Source organism: Alexandromys fortis, unplaced genomic scaffold (assembly GCF_014885135.2).
Source record: "Alexandromys fortis isolate MF-2015 unplaced genomic scaffold, M_Fortis_MF-2015_v1.1 scaffold_31, whole genome shotgun sequence".
Lineage (NCBI taxonomy): Eukaryota > Metazoa > Chordata > Mammalia > Rodentia > Cricetidae > Alexandromys > Alexandromys fortis.
In genome coordinates this window covers 4,101,094-4,118,766 of record NW_026067974.1, presented here as the reverse complement: position 1 = coordinate 4,118,766, position 17,673 = coordinate 4,101,094, and positions in this window count along the sequence as shown.

Here is a 17,673-nt window from a genome sequence, read left to right as displayed (position 1 = left end):
GATACACCAACAAGAGGAAGAGAAATATCATCACATACCAGAAAAGGTGAAGTAAGAAGTCTTTAAGTCAATAAGGCATGCTTTCAATGGGGATTTTTGAGTTTCCTCTGCCTCTTATTTCCGCTGTGAAAGGCCTCCTTCTACAGGCTAAAACAAAGGGGCTGAAAAGTAATGAACTGGAACCCCCAAAGCTCTTACTTAAAACAAGCCTTTTCTTTTTCTGATGATTGCCTCAGATATTATGTTTTGTTACAGTGTTAGAAAGATAACCAGCACACACCTTCGGCTAAAACTCAGGAAACTGACAGACCATTAATCATATCATAAAATAACCATAGTCAATAGAGAGCTGTTACTGATTCGCTGAATCAAAAAACACAGCAATTTCCAGTTATTGGATAATCTAAATGTTTTATAATACTTTCCTAGAAACCCTTGCACAACAAATGATGAATAATATACTGAGAATAAAGAAAAGCAAAATAAGTTTTCTCTAAGATGGGTAAGGAGCATGCATGCATTACCTAAGTTTATGACAAAAGATGCAGAATTCTAATCTGGATCAAGGAAGAATGCATTCTCTTGACTGCTTTTCAACATTTCTATTGACAAATTAATATGTTACATTATAAGGCAATTCTAATAGTTCATAATAATGAGAATCTTATTTTATTTCTCATATTGACATGTGTTGGTAAATAAAATAACCATGTTTTCACGATGTCTTTCTACCCAAATAATTACAGATATTGATAGGAATCAAGGCACATATTCTGACTAATATAAAAAATAAGGAAAAATAAGTTTCCTAATAGAAGCAGACAATTTGTAATCTACTGCTTTGTAGAGCAGCATGGGTTTATATTCAGAACCTTTTCTCCACAGTTGTTGAACGATGTTCAATATCTGTGAGCTCAATTGTGTGGACATACATATTAACTGTGTGAAAGAAATCAAAGAATAAAACAAGCAGATTCCCTGGACTCCGAGCAGTGGGTTGTTTCCTACCAGATTGTTACAAATGGCAGCAGGCTTCTGTGCCAACATGAATATATCTTTCCTTCTAAAAACATCCACAGAACCATAGTCTCTATGAGGAAATTTACTTCCCACAATCAGCTTGGCTTATATAATTCTATAAAGTTTGAGTATTTATTAGCCTAATATATTTTTTACAACTATAAGATGTTAACAATGTCTTCATTTAACAAATGTCTACAAAGTGTATCAGTGTTGCCTTCTTCTTGCCTTGTCCCTGTGAAGTGTTTAAACAGCACCTCTACAATTTGTTGTGCCTTCTTTCTCTCCTATCTCATGCCATGTCCATGATTTTCCTGATTTCTCCATGTTTTGTAAGTCTGATTCTCTACCCTACTGTACCTCTTCAAAATGTTGCTTTGTCCTGTCTGGAAGTTCAGTTGTCTAGTTTGGGAAATTCAAGGCGTCCAGTTTATTCTGAGTGGTTCATTTGCGCTTAATAACATCATTAACTTCAGACTCAAACTGATTTTTAAAAATTACCAGTGAGGACTCGTAGGCTGCTTTATGTTTTATGCATGGAATGCCTTCAGAAGACCTTAAGACACCTCTTCATATACAACTCCACTATCACTGGTGTCTGCAGGTTTTGCCTGTAGTGGCTTATTTTCAGTAACACATAGTTATGGAATGTGCTGTTTTTTTTTTTTATTTCTTTTGTTCTTTCATAACTGAGAAGATATTTCTAAGTTGAAAACAGTTCTAATTTGTAAAAATATTGACAAAGAACATCACTGTCAGCTTTTGGTCCTTCATATTAAAAAAGAACAGCTTGTTTAATGTCTGTGTGCTTACTATATAGGCATAGCCAAAGGCTCATACTTACCAATTAGTTGGAGCAGCTGATCTCTGTGTACAGATTGTTTAAAATGTATAATCAAACACAATTAGAGTTCCTGTGCTGAGAAACAGAAAGCACTTCTATGGTGGGCTGCTATGTAGCCTTCACAACCCATTATGGAAGAAAAATCTACAAAATTGTTCAGCACAAACCTCAGTAGAATAATGTAAAGAATTCTGTGTAGCAGCCGGGTGGTGGTGGCGCATGCCTTTAATCCCAGCACTCAGGAGGCAGAGGCAGGCAGATCTCTGTGAGTTTGAGGCCAGCCTGGTCTACAATAGCTAGTTCCAGGACAGGCTCTAAAACCACAGAGAAACCCTGTCTCGAAAAAACAAACAAACAAACAAAAAAAACACAAAACCAAAAAAAAAAAAGAATTCTGTGTAAGTATGTGGCAGAAAATGTAAGAATTCTTGCAGCATTATTGTTTTCAACAAATATAATTGAGCCATACCCTGTCACTAGCACTGTTGTAAGACCTTATTTATAAAGGTTATGGATCTACGAACTTGGCATTCTCCAAAGAGAAAGTCATATTTTGACTAATTAACAGTTGGAATAAACAGAGTGTAATCAAGGCTAACATAGTAAGGAAATAGAAATGAATGATATTGTTATGAGTGATGTTACATAAAGGTTTTTCAATGTCTTACATGATTGGCATGTAGTAAGTCTGATTGCATCTTCTACTTCTTTTACCCTTATCCTCATTCATCCTCACATATAGATTACTTTCTCAGATAGCTCAGGAACTTTCCTCATCAAGGCTCACACTGACTTCCCACTTCTTGGAAATTTTCCACCTGCAGTTGAGACTGTCATTTCCTTCACATCTTTTCATATGGGAACTTCTTAATGAGCTCCAGGCTGACAACCCTCGATTTTTATGACTCATTCTTTTATCTTGATCTACTTTATCTTTTTATTTTCATATTATTTCTAAAATATCTATAAATCAATTTAATATTGAAATTAAAGCAAGGATAGCAAGCCTATTGTCCATGACCCCAGAGAAGGTAACCAGGACAACCCTAAGACAAACATGCATTGATCCCCCTGAGAATGGGAAATAGAGAAAAAGCTTCTGAGAAAATTGGAAGCTTGGTGGTGGGATGAGAAGGGAGAGCAGAAGGGGATGAGAGGAAATGGGATGGTTGAGATGGGGGAAGGACAGAGATGGAGAGCAAGGAAAGAGATACCTTAATTGAGGAAGCCATTGTGTGGCTAGCAAGAAATCTGACATTAGAGAGATTCCCAAGAATCCAGAAGGATGACCACAGCTAAGACCCTAAGCAATTGTGTAGAGTGTTTTTGAACTGGCCTTGCCCTTTTATCAGATTGATGACTTCCTTAAGTGATAACATGGAACCTTCATCCAGCACCTGATGGAAGCAAAGGCAGAGATCTACAGCAGAGCACTGGGTTCAGTTCCCAAAATCCTGCTGAAGAGGGATGTGAAGCTGAACGTATAAGATGGGGGGGGGGGGCTGTGAATCAAATAATTCTACACTAGTTCCAAATGAGGTATACTAATGTTGTCTTTATTAAAATGGAAACTCATAGATCACTCATAGATCAAGCTCAAGCTGATTAAGCAAATCTTCTCTTCCAAACTTCTTTTTTCTCCCACTCATCCCCAATCCCAGGCTCCATCTACAGCAGGCGTTCCCAGGAAGCTACCACCCATCTTGCCAGGAACCAAGAAAGCTATGCAGATCTTCACCTCTCCCTTCTCTCCTTGAAATCCAAATCTCTAGTCTTACTCCCATGTCTGTAGCAGACAACCTGTTGTGCCCTCCCCTCCCTTTCTGCCTCTATCTGCTGAAGATCATTTGCAGATCTTCTGCAACCTTCTTACTCACCATACCTTTGTCTCAGCCCCCAGCTCCAATAGGCATTTCTAGAAATCCACTGGCCAAGTCTGCCAAAGAGGTAAGGGGGCCAGTAAGGCAGATAGGAGAACTTCAGGTCTTCACTCTCTCTCCTTCCCTCCAAATCCAATATTGCAGTTTCATCTCTAGCTCTGTAGCAGACTAGATCATTTACTGACTGTTTCCCAGGGGAATAAGCAGGTACTAGTGGAACACCCTGCTTATCAGCCTCCTCTAGCACTAATTCTAACTGATCTTAATAATAAAATTCAGAGTCAGATATTGGGGTAAATGTTGAATGATGAGAGAAGTAAGGAGCCAGCTGCTAGAGAGACCTCTACTGAATCCACAGACTGAAGGGGTTGAGCTCCTGTCTTCTCTTGCCTTATATTATATTTCTCTCTCTGTCCAACAATATTACTTCCTGTCTCCACCTCCCTAGTGTTGGGATTAAAGGTGTGTGCCTCTCATGTGTTGGATCAAAGGTGTGTGCCACCACTGCCTGACATCTAGCTCTGCACGCTAATCTCCAGGCAATTTTTGTTAGAGCAAAAACAAAATATCAACACAATCAAAAATGTACTCCCTTCTCACTCCCCTTCTAATCAATCCCTATTCCTAAGTATCATCTCTCAATACCTAGAAACACATTGTACCTGGGAACCCTTGTAACCATCCTGGCTGGATCCTAGGAGCATCCTCTACAAGACAACACACAGTAAGCAAACTCTTAATAACCAGAGACTGCTTGTACTGGATTTTGGGAAACCTATTCACTGTGGATGGATACCTTGCTCAGCCTAGATATAGTAGGGAGGGCCTTGGACCGTCCCCAAAGCAATATACTCTACCCACTCTGTGGAGTAGATGGGTAGAGTGGGGTGGGGTGAAAGTGGAGGGGAAAGAGTGAGAACTTTGATTGGTATACATAATAAAAGAGATAGTTTGTTTTCTTTTAAAAAAATAAAAATAAAATAACCAGAGGGACCATTAGAAAGCAAGGAACCAGATATTAGGAAATAGAATTAAATTCCATCTAAACCCAGATGTTAAGATATCTCCATCATTCCTTTAGATACCAGTGTACACACAAAATCAATAACAGGCAGAAGAGTATGACCCCAATAGATCCCAGTAATCCTACTAGAGTAGACTCTGAAAAATGCAACAAGCCGAAACACATGACAGGGATGTTAAAATAACCTTTATGAACATGGCAGAGTTCTATAAAGAGAAAGTAAATAAAATCCTTAATGCTATCTATGAAAACACAAACATTGGAAGGAAAGAAATAAAACAGTTCAAGATCTGAAAGTGGAAACAGAATCAATACAAGAAACCCAAGTGCAGAGAACTCTGGAAATGAAAAATTTAAGAACTAGAACAGGTAGCTCAGAGGCAAGCCTCCCCAACAGAATATAAGAAAAAAAATTCTTAGGAATTCTTAAGAAAGAATCTCAGGTATTGAAGACAAGATAGAAAAAAATGTATATCTCAGTCAAAGAAATTATTAAATCTAAAATTCTAGTGACTCAAAACATTCAGAAATTCTGAGACACTATAGAAAGACAAAATCTATAAATAATAAAACTAAAAGAAGAATCCCAGATGAAAAGCAAAGAAAATATTTTAAACAAAATCAAAGAAGAAAATTTCCCTAAAGAAGGAGTACCTCAACAGGTACTATTGAGGTATAAGAAGCACTCAGAGTATCAAATAGACTAGATAACAAGATAAAATATAACATAATAATCAAAATACTAAATGTAAGGAACAAAGAAAGAATATTAAAAGTTTCAAGGAAAAAAGACCAAGAAGCATGGAAAGGCAGAACTATTAGAAAAAACACTAGCCAGGTGGTAGTGGTATAAGCCTTTAATCCTGGCACTCAGGTAATTAGGGTCAGGTGGGTTCGAGGCCAGCCTGATCTACAGAGTGAGTTCCAAGACAGCCAGGGCTACACAGAGCACAGAGTACAGAGAGACCCTGTCTCTAAAAGCCAAATAATAATAATTAATAATAACAGCTGACTTCTCAATGGAGACTTCACAACCCTGAAGGGCCTGGACAGATGGTATAAAAGTGTTACAAGACTTTAGATGCTATCATAGACTATTACACCCACTGAAACTTTTAATCAAAATAGATGGGAAAGGACCTTCCAAGATAAAACCAAGTTTAAGCAGTATCTCTATACAAACCCAGACATACAGAAGGACCTAGAAGGAAAGTTTTAACCTTAAGAGGTTAACCACTCCCAAGAATGAGAAGTAATAAATAATTTTAGGCCAGAAAATCAAGAGTTACAAAAAAGCACATCACAAAAAAACAAAACAATACAAATCAACAGAAAATGCTTATTGAGATCTCAACATCAACCCCCCAATAAAAAAAGACACAAACTAATAAATGTATGTGAGAAAAGGATCCATTTTTCTGCTGCATACAAGAAAAACACCTCAACACCAAGTGTAGACATCAACACACGGTAAAAGGATTGAAAAAGATATCCCAAGCTAATGGATCAAGAAACAAGCTTTTTCACTATTTGAAAAATTAAACTTCAAGTCAATATTTATTAGATGAAATGGAGGGGAATAATATATTATCAATGATGGAAAAATCCACCAAGAAGACATCACAATTTTTAACATCTATATACTAAACACCAGGGCACCCACATTCACAAAAGAAATAGAGCCTCAATCACATACTGACTCCCACACATTGATAGTGTGTGATTTTAATACTCCATTCTCACCAATTCCAGTAACTGACAATACAAATATTCACGTATACAAAATGAATAACTTTACAGGGTAACTAATTTGAAAAACTGACTCAAAGATGAAACCTAACCAAGCCAGTAATCACTACTTAAACTAAACACAAATATTAAAACTTATCAAAACTTTTCTCACACAGACATAATTACAGGCACTATAATTTTTATATGTACGAATAGCAAATCTTAAAGAATCTGAGAACCCTGTGTTGTCTCAACAGATAAATACAGAATAAATATTCTTCAAGCTGCTGCATGCATTTCCAACAAAGTGAAAGGAGGATACAGAAGTTTAAAAAACCACATTGTAGATCAATTCCACTTATAAACGTGATACAAATGCAATACATAAATTATAATTACTTTCCTCAAAATACAGTAGTAATTTAGAAAATTATTCAAACACCACAAAAGTGTGTTGTTTATACCATAATTCTTGGGCTCCTGATGTCAGTCTGCCAACATGATAGAGAAATTGTAAACACGCATATGAAGGTTAACCTTGCTTTTTATGTTATCTTGTCAGCTGCTTCCTGTGCAGTCACTCCTTTGAAGTGTTGGATAATTGGCAATGATTTTATTAATCAATAGTGTTTTAAAGTATTTTTTTCTTATATGGTATCTAACATACCCTCAAAAAAATCTATGCATTAAGTAAAAGTTTAAAAATGAGGATTTTTTTTATCAGTGATAGACAATTAAAAGAATGGTTTTAATGGACTATGGCATGTCAATTACACAATCTTCTAAAGTGGTAGACTGAGCCTTTAGCACTTGGTTTTATATTTTCTCCTCAATACGCTCATCTGCTGTCATCATTGGTTGTTTTAGATAATAACACATCCCTCCCTGCCACACTTACACACAGAAAACACGAATTTACTAATATGCAATTCTAGAGTCAGAGTTTCAATAATGAACAGATTACACCTTTAGTGTTATGAATATGATAATTTTGCCATAAATTCAGGCAAGGAAACCCTGTTTTATGTTTGTAAGTAAATGGCCGAAACAAATCTGTTGGAATAAATACTACTATATAACTACCAAAGTATTTTGCATAGTAAACATATCTTCTGAGACCAAGGTTCATGGTCCTATAAAACACACACTATGAATTATATGTACCTAGTGCATAAAGTCGCTTCAAAAAGCAGATATCCACTCATCTCTGTTCTACATGCACTCCTGTTAACACTCGTGATGGTAAGCAGTGTGACACCGCGTCACAGAGAAGCATTTTTTTATTTATTTTATTTTTTTAAAAAATATCTTTTTGCATTTTACATACAAATCCCAGTTCACACTTTCTCCTCTCTGCCCTCTCCCTCCACCTCACCCGCCATCTATTCCTCAGGGAGGGTAAGGCTTCCCATAGGGAGTCAACAAAGTCTAACATTTCTTTGAGGAAGGAGCAAGACCCTCCCTACTATATCTGGGTTGAGCAAGTTATCCATCTAAAGAGAAAGGGTTCCAAAAAGCTAGTATAAGCAGTAGGGATAAATCCTGGTCCCACTGCCAATGGACCCACAGTCTGCCCCAGCCATACAACTGTCACCCACATTCAGAGGGCCTAGTTTGGTCCTCTGCTTTTTCTTTCCCTGTCAGGCCAGAGTTGGAGAGATCCCATCAGCTCAGGTAAGTTGTTTCATTGAATATCCCCATCATGGTCTCTACCTCTTTGCTCATATTCTCACTCCTGCCATTTTTCGACTGGACTTTGGGAGCTCAGCCCAGTGCTCTGCTGTGGATCTCTGCCTATGCTTCCATCTGTTACTGGATGAAAGTTCTATGGTGACATGTAAGATAGTCATCAATCTGACTACAGGGTCTGTCCAGTTCAGGCACACTTGGCACTATTGCTTAGGGTCTTAGCTGGGGTCATCCATTTGGATTCCTAGGAATTTCACTATTGCCAGATTTCTTGCTAGCCCCATAACAGCTCCCTCATCAAGATATCTCTTTCCTTGTTTTCTGTCCTTGCCCTCGCTGCTGCATCAAGACTATCCTGTTTCCTCAAGCTTTCTCCCCTTTCATCCTTTTTTTCTCCCCCTACCCCCATGCTCCCAATTTTCTCAGGAGGTCTTGTTTTCCCTTCCCAGGTGGATCTACATATGTTCAGGGACACATTCTTATACTGGGTCTTTATTCTTTATCTTAATGAGAAGTAAATTCACATTAAAACAGCAACTAAATTTGCTGTGCCTGAAGTGGTATCTTTAAGCAATGAGATATTTGAAGTCTATAAAGCAATTGACCCTCTCACAGTTTAACAGGCACAGATATTTTGAAACTGTGTGTCTTTGCTTTGTAGTACTGTGGTTTTTATTTGGTTACATGAAACATGGACATTCTTAGCATACCTGATAGAAGACAAATTACATCTTGTATAACTAATTTTCCTCTTTCATTTATTTGAACAGTCTCATCCTTCCTGATCTCTAGTTATACTTAATCATCTACATGTCTATACTTTCTCTCCTTCTCTTTCTATTGATGAGGTCTTATATTAGGGTTACTAGTGATCAACACTATCCACAATTTAAACATTTTCAAAATACCTTGCTCAGAGATTGGATGCATCTAGTTCTTGCAGTGAATTGTTTGTAATAGTAATACATCTAATTCTCAGACCATTGGCATTTGGTTTTTTTCTCACTATAATAACTTCCTCTATCTGCCAACCAAAATTTCTTATTTACAAATGACTATGGAAAGGAAAGATAAAATAAGTTTTGCTTTTAATTCAAAAATCGATAGAAGAGACACTTAAAGAGAATGTCATAGAAGTGATCTACAACCTGCAAGGAAGTATTAAGTGAGTGGTAAACATATGTTTGGTTAAGAGAATGAGACATTGAGATGTTTGTTAGGGAAACTAACCCATTAACTACACTTCTTCTTTTGTTTCCCTTTAAAGTTATGTTTGATGAGTTCCCTGGATTGTGCATAATGCATTAGAGACACAGGGATGAGGTGAGGCTGGGCTCCTGCCTTCAAAATGCTCACAAGACAGTGTTGAGTGAACACAACCTATAGACTGCTTAGGTTTCATGCTGCTGCTATGGGGTATTATCTGTGAATCCTGATGAAGAAGGAGATGCTCAGGAAAAGTTATGTGATGTGGGATTCCCCTCTGTATGCTGTGAATACCAATGCTTAATAAAGGAACTTCTTTGGGCTGCCATTCATGATTCACCATTTCATATGCAGGTCTTAAAGCAGGTGATATGCAAGTGTCTGCATAAAAGTTAGGCCACAGACAAACTTGAAATCCAGATTAAAGAGTTGTAAGAATCCATAGCCTTTAGAAAATTTCATAGATCTGGTTATCTTCAAGCCATTTTAATTGAATTTTAAAGACATCAAAAAGAAAAAGGAAAAGAAAGTATATAGCTCTTTCTCTCTAGCTCTTGCTTAATTTCTAATTTCTCTAAGAAAGGAGAACATCTAATATTTTGGTAGAAATCTTGCATATTGACTGGATCTTCTTGCCAGTAACACAGAACTACAGAGAGTGCCTGGTGTCTAAACTTTCCAGATTCTCATATGGACTCTCGCTTCAGCTTGGGATGTGCTGGGTAAGTTCACTGACATTTCCAGGCACACTGGCTTTTGCTTATTGGAGCCTCATCTCTCCCGATTTCCTCTCTACATGTTGCTATCCTGAAAACCAACATTTTATGGGATGACAAGTGGGATGAGTTTGTTCCCTATCTATTATTAAATTCTCTCTTGACCTAGTTTTCAGCTTGTACTTGATGCTGGCTGGTTTACTTTTTTAAGACTCAAATAAATCTATACCCCACTAGGTTTTGTCTTGGTTTCCCACATTCTCGAGCTATTATATACCTGCTCTAAATGCTGCAGGACCATGTTTAGAAAAGAAACGAATCCTACTATGCCCTAGAACCCCGCTTTATTAAAATTAACCATTATTAGGGATTCTTTGCAAGCTCCCTAAGCTCAGCTCAATTGCCACAGGTGAAGTATTTGCTGTCTTCCTACAATTATCTGTTAACCAGTCCTTGGAGCCCCCTTTCTTAGTTAGGGTTTTTATTGCTGTGAAAAGAACAATAATCATAGCAACACTTTTAAAAAAAAGCACTTAATTGGGGAGGCTTGCTTTCAGTTTCATGGTTTAGGTCTCTTTTCATCATGACGGGGAGCATGGAGGCATGCGGGCAGACATAGCACTGAAGTAGATAAAAATCCTGAAGACTTAACTCACAAACAATCCCTCACCAGTTTGGAATTATGATTAATAGAATGATTATTCATTTAAAGGGAAAAAAACTTACAGATCACCGTCCCAGACAACAGCCCTCTGCTTGATCAGGAAAGGAGTCTAGTAGCCAGAAGCAGAGCCTCAAGCAAGAGAGAGAGAGAGAGAACTGCTGCTTTTTAAAAGAGAGAGAGAGATCACGCCCCAGTGGGCTTGTATCTCAGCGGCTATTGGCAGGAGGAGCAGAAGGAGCTCCTGCAGCAAAATCCTATGTCTTGCAGGAAACAGGAAGTCAGCTGACACCCTGCGCAATATAGTGAGCATAGCAAACCACAAAGCACATCTGATCCCCAAGTGAGACACTTCCTTCTGCAAGGCTGTAACCACTTCAACAAGACACACCTTCTAACAGTACCACTCCCTTTGAGATTGTGGGGGCCAAATACACGTGAACTACCAGATTTTGCCTCTATGTTTCTCTGTGTGGAAATCATCTCACATACAAATGTGTAAGTGACAATTAGAATGCTGGCTTTAATCTGTCAACGTATCACTGTGCCATGTCTTTCGATCCTGAAAAGGGATTTTTAAAGTTTGATTTTAGAGAACAACTATGAGAGAAGAATGAAGAAGTATGATTGTCTTTTACCCATGACTAATATTCCAACTCTGCTTTTACAAGAAAGGAACACAGTGGCTGGAGGGATCACTCAGCCCCTGTGATCTTTAAGAACACTGATCTCCCTTCCAGGGGGCCTGAGTTCAGTTCTCAGCACCACCATGTTACCTAACAACCTTCTGCGAAGCCAGTTACAAAGGCTTAGGTGCCCTCTTCTGGCATCTGCAGTCACTTCACTATTTTGGTAATAGACAAGCATATAGAGAAATCGTCACCAGGCATAAAATAAACCAAAAATATATAATAATAAAAATAGTACATAGTTGTTCATAAGGGATGTTCAAGTTTTCTGGAACTGTTTTCTTTCCCATAGGACTTTTCTTCACAGCATTAGTTACTGCAATGATTCGAATGGAAAGTAAAAAGCAGTCTTTGCATAAGCAGAGTAGTCTAACTTTTCCTCAGTGCTTGGTGATAATGCTCTCAAAATCAGTAGCGGTCCCTTTGTAAGAAAGATTCATGACTCTTAGAGTACCTTTGAATTGGAGTATTTACAAACATAATTACTTGGGAAAACTAGCCTGTATAGGATGAAGGTTGTTTGGAGCACATATCAGCAGATACATGGTCATTAGATATTTTTGTCTCATTTCCTTTGCCTTTTGCTCACCTAAATGCAAATGGTTTTCTAGGAGAAGTGAGCTTCTGTTTCAGTAGGAGAATGTGTGAATAAATGGCTGCACAGAAGTCAATTATGAAGGGAGCCCAGAAAGTTAAATAAAACCCATTGATTTTATACTGATAGCTATAATAAAATTTGTATAGTTTTTCATTAGTTCTATTAGGAAATTCTAGAAATTTGTCTAGAATTGGGCTTGGTAAGCATTGTTTTTTGCTTGTTTGCTTTTTCTTTTTGTTTCTTTTTCATGATGCTGGACTGAGAACTCAAATAGTCACTCACTGAATATTGCAAAGTCCTACTGTTGAGAGACTATATCTTCCTATATCTAGGAAGGTGAATGAGGAAGACATTTGGCTAGTGTGATAAATCATCTGAAAATGCTCCAGAGAAGAACAAAATTAATAACTAAAGCAATTAGCATTTAACTTTTAATTAAAAGTTTTAAATGGTTTTAGCTCATGCCAAAAAATAAAGAACGCAAAAATCAAACTGTGAAATACAAAAGTGAAGATCAGCAGCAAAATTGAAGTATTTTAGGGAATTCAGAGGATTTCTTGTCCTAGATGTTAAATAATATTTAATATTTAAAGCTGTATTAGTAGAATATTTGTATGGACAAAATTGAAACAAGAGAATCAAGGGAAAGTCCTGGATTGTGTGTCATTATTTGTTAGTCCTGAAATTGAGATTTTTGAGAATATTTCCACACTGTATTTCATCTGAAATCCATGGCAATCCTGTAAAGTATTTTCTTTCACTTTGTTCCAGAAGAAATTTGACTCATGGAATGTGAGTTTCTTTGCCAAGATTGTACTTCAAGGATAGTTCATGAGACAGATTCAGAACTGATTCTCCATATCCAGTGCCTATTCTCTGACATTTTGCTACCACTGAGAATATAGAAATATAAATCATAGATGCTCCTAGGAAACAAACCTATATTACAGGAAAACCAGGGAAAATATTGAAAATTTACTTCCCATGAGTTGGTATTTCTGTATAAAATTGGCATCTGAACTCTGAGTGAACCAGTTGGATTTGATTCCATCACATGCCTAATCTTTTCAGTAATTCTATGTGTCAGAGTCTATGATAAAATATAACAAACAAAAGAGATTGTTGCCTTCACTTTAGCCCAGAGTTGACAGTTTGATGCCAGTGGTTGAAGGAATGGAGGGGATCAGAAAGTAATGTTAATTCCAGAAATAAATAAGTGACATATAGTCCTAGTTTGCTTATTATTGCTGGGATAAACTCATTGACCTAAAGCATATTGTGGAGGAGAAGATTTATTTTGTCTTACAGACAGTTTATAGTTCTTCAGTGAGGGAAGTCTGGGCAAGAACACAAGGCAGGGACCTGGAAGTAGTAACTAAAGCATAGGCCATAGAGATGCTTTTACCAGCTTGCTGTACATGGCTTATTCAGTTTGCCCTCTTAATTCAGTGTAATTCTTAATACCATCTGCCCAAGGGTAGCCCCACCTTCAGTGAACTGGGTCTTCCCATATGAATCATGAATCAAGAAAATGCTCCACAGGCAAACCTACAGGCTAATCGTTTGGAGACATGTCCTAAGGTTCTTGGGTCATATGTGGCCACAATCTGAAGAAAATAGCCTGGCACAAATGTTCAAATGTTTTCAAAAGTTTTAAATTCTTTGTAAAATATATTTTGATCGTGTTTTTCCCCTTATCAATTTTTATGTCCTTTCTATCCTATCTATCTATCTATTTATCTATCTATCTATCTATCTATCTATCTATCTATCTATCTATCTATCTATCTACCTACCTACATATCTAAATACCTATCTATATAAACAAACAAACAAATAAACAGAATTGAACAAAATAGCTACAAAGCCCATTCAAACTAAAACAGCAATCTGCTCACAGGATATATTGGTACAATAGTGGCACAAATGTTATAGGAGTAAATGGTCACATCTTTATTAGACTTACTTCTCTGAGATGTAACTAATATCAACTATGGATAAATTTGTCAAGAACCAGAGATTAGATAGGCCATAGGTCTAGGGAAAAACTTACTAATCTTATTATGATAAAGGATCATATCAATAAAATGGCTCCTAATGACATATTGCTATATTCATGGGAATTTTACTCATTCATTTTTTTTAATTATTCTGATAACTGGATTTTTAAAAGAAGGCATCTTCCTTGTGTGATATAAAAATGTTGGAGTGTTTTCAAAATAAAAGTTTTGCCATTTGAGATTATTATTGATTTTCCCAATTTCAGCCTTCCATTTGATGTTCACATCATCCCCCGATCCCTTCACAATTTTGTGTATTGAAAGGAAACCTACACAATGTTGATGGTTCAGTTGCAGTAAATCCAATTAGGGGGAAGAAAACGTATTGTACATGGGGAAGAGAAAACAGAGATAAAATTTAGGAACTGAAAGTTAGTGATTTAGAAATCAAACAAATTTAGACTCTACAGAATTTAAATTAAATTTTCCTTCTAGTGTGACTTTCTCATGACTGTAAGAAGCAATTTAGTGGCTTTATCCAAGAATTTTGAGGAGAAGTAGGAGTGATGTTAATGAATTAAATATGAACTCTTGCTTCAAATGAATTCATTTTTCAAAATGATACTTAGTGGTTTTAATAAAGTACTACATTATAATGACTGAAATGAGTGCAAGGTAGGATATAATGTGCTCCTAAGCTAATAACGTAAGTCCATAAATGACTTATAAATGGTGATGAGAGCCTCCAGAAAATTCACTAAATGATATTCAAGGAACATCAATATTTTCTCCTCAGAATCTTTCTACTTATTAACCACAACCTACATATCAATACAATTTTTGCTAAGTGGCACTATTATTTAAATATGTGTTACAGAACAAAAACATCAAACAAACTCCATGCTTTTTTTCAATGGGATTTTTTTTCATACTGTAGTTCTTAAGATGCAATGTATAGTAGAAGTTGCTGTTAGTATTTTATTTTAGTGATATGCTTGATGGATCTGTCACACTGGCACAAGACTAATTAAACTAACAATAATAGTACAGTGGTTTGAGAATCAATGAGAACTGAAAAAGGAGACACTTAGAAGTCAAATATTTATTCTTAGAAAGCAAAGCAGTTACAACAGAGAGGGTTAGCTATAACTGATTCCAATACCTCACAATATTGGTAGCTGTTAGTGAAGCCCATTTCTATTAGATATACATCTCTGTCCCACACACCCAAGATAATATGGGCAGCACAATTGTATTTGATGAATTAATTTTTTTTAAGGAGATGTCTAGATAGGGAAGGAAGGTGAGTAATGGTGGGCTTAGCAGAAAGGGTGAATATGAACAAAATATATTTCACAAAATTCCCAGGAGCTAATAAAAATGAATCAAAGCTGGATCTACACATTAATGGATATGTTAATTATCTTGGATGGAGTAATTTTCTAATAGTGTATATATGAAACAAAGTGTCTGTGGTATCCCTCCAAAACACTCCACTTACATCCCTTAATAAATAACTGAGAAAATAGAGCCAGGTCTATACAAACTTCTGTTTATAACAGATTGGCCGGAATGCCTTCAATTACATTAATAAAATATTCCCCACTGATTTATTTCTGATGCTATTTACTGAAAAATAAAATAAATGTAGTTTTCCCATTTTTCAATGGATATATTAAATGAAGTATGTAGTGAAGATAAAGATTCCAGATCCAGATCCTGAGTAAAAATTAATTGTAGAATTTCCATATATATGTAATTCGGTTCCCTATCTTTAATTACAGATACCTAAGTTTGTGCTCCTGTTTTAGATGGAAGTATTGTTAAATAACCTATACTTGCAGTATTCTCTCAGGGACGTAAAAAAGCCTTTTCCCAAGAGCTCTCCTAACTTACTGTTCCATCACTGTTGTCGGGATACCTTTGCTCGCTCCAAAGACTCTTCTTTGAAAATATTTTTGTTAGTTGTCTGTTTCATTAGTGGAATAAACACAGGACCCAGACAGTGCTCTTATCACTGAGCCGAAGCACTAGTCCCTTGCTTGCATTCTTGGTTTAAGATAAGGTCTTTCTAAGTTGTACGTTCTGCCCTTGAACTCACTCTGTAGCCTAGGCCAACCTTGAATTTGTGATTCACCTGCCTCAGCCTCCCTAGTATCTGAAATTCCAGGCATCGCCAGTCACAGAAGGAAGCATTTGTTTAGTGAATGCATCAAAGCAGATCACGTGCCAGGTGCTCCACAGCTCCTCCAGCATCAGTGCTTGTCTTTGTCTTCACTAAAATCATGACTTTGATGGAACATTATTGCAACAGATCATGAGAACATTTTGTCTTTTTATGTTTCAAACTCAGGCACCAGCAAACAACTAACATAGTCAGGGTTGAGTAAATGTTGGGTAAGTGGCTGAAAGGGGTGGTGTAGAGAATAGATGGAATTCCTGTCACTGGTATCTAATGCATTCAACACGTAGCATCCCACCCATCTTGCTGTGATAGTACTTGTGAACGCTTCTGTTTGCTGTCCTGGCCTTATAGTTTGCAATTAATAAGCATTATATGACTCTTCCTATCGACAGAGTAATTATATTCATATATTTAGTGTCTATATTATATATTATTTTTATATCAGATATTGAGACAAATGAAAGCAAGCTTAGTGACATTAAATAAGTAGCTCAAGGCAGCGATACCTATTTGAAATACAGGTTATTTTTTTTTCTGAAAACATGTGTGTTTGGGGCTTGCCAAGATGATTCAAAGTTGCCAATCCTGAATACCTTAATTTAATCACTAAAACATGCATGGCAAAAGCACATATTTGTTCTGGAGAGCTGTCTTCTGAACCCCACAAAGGAACTGTAGCCTGTGGGAGTGATGAGAACACACACACACACACACACACATTTATAAAAAATAAATGTGAACATATAAATAACAATAAATGTTCTTTTATACAACATTGCAGTGTCTACTTTTGATTTTTCCGTAAAATCTATGCATATAATTCAGACAAAAGTGTGTTTAGGGAACTGGAAAGATATAAAAGTTTATAGAATTGATTTTCTAAAATTAGAGAATTAATCCAACTAAAACGTAATCATCACACACCTCCAACTGCAACAAGAGAAGATTTTCAGTCTCACTATTTGGTCTGTGTCCTCTTGTCATTTCTAGTTTGCAAAACAAAGAATAAGGTAACAAAGTCAGAAATCACGCCAGCTACTAAGTAGAAAAATATTGTGTGAGAGAATTCCAAGAATTGTTTGTAATCGTGGGAAACTTAAAAAGTATTTACAAGGACAACAGTTTGCTCTGTAACACCATGAGGTGACGGGCAAAGAGCTTTCTTAGAGTACTGTGTTGTTTCAGTTTGCCCTGACAGGAACCTAAACTTACATTGTCTTTTAAAAGTCCACAAAACTGTATTCTCTTAATCATTCTCTCTACCTTTGTGTGTGTCTCTCTCTCACACATACCCACACCCACACCCACACGTGGGCGGTAGAAGCGGTAACATATTTTACAACACACATCTACCCGGGGAGATGGCATCTTCTCTGACATTATTCTGTCTTACTGAGCTGTGTTTGCAGAGGGAAATCCACAAGCATTTG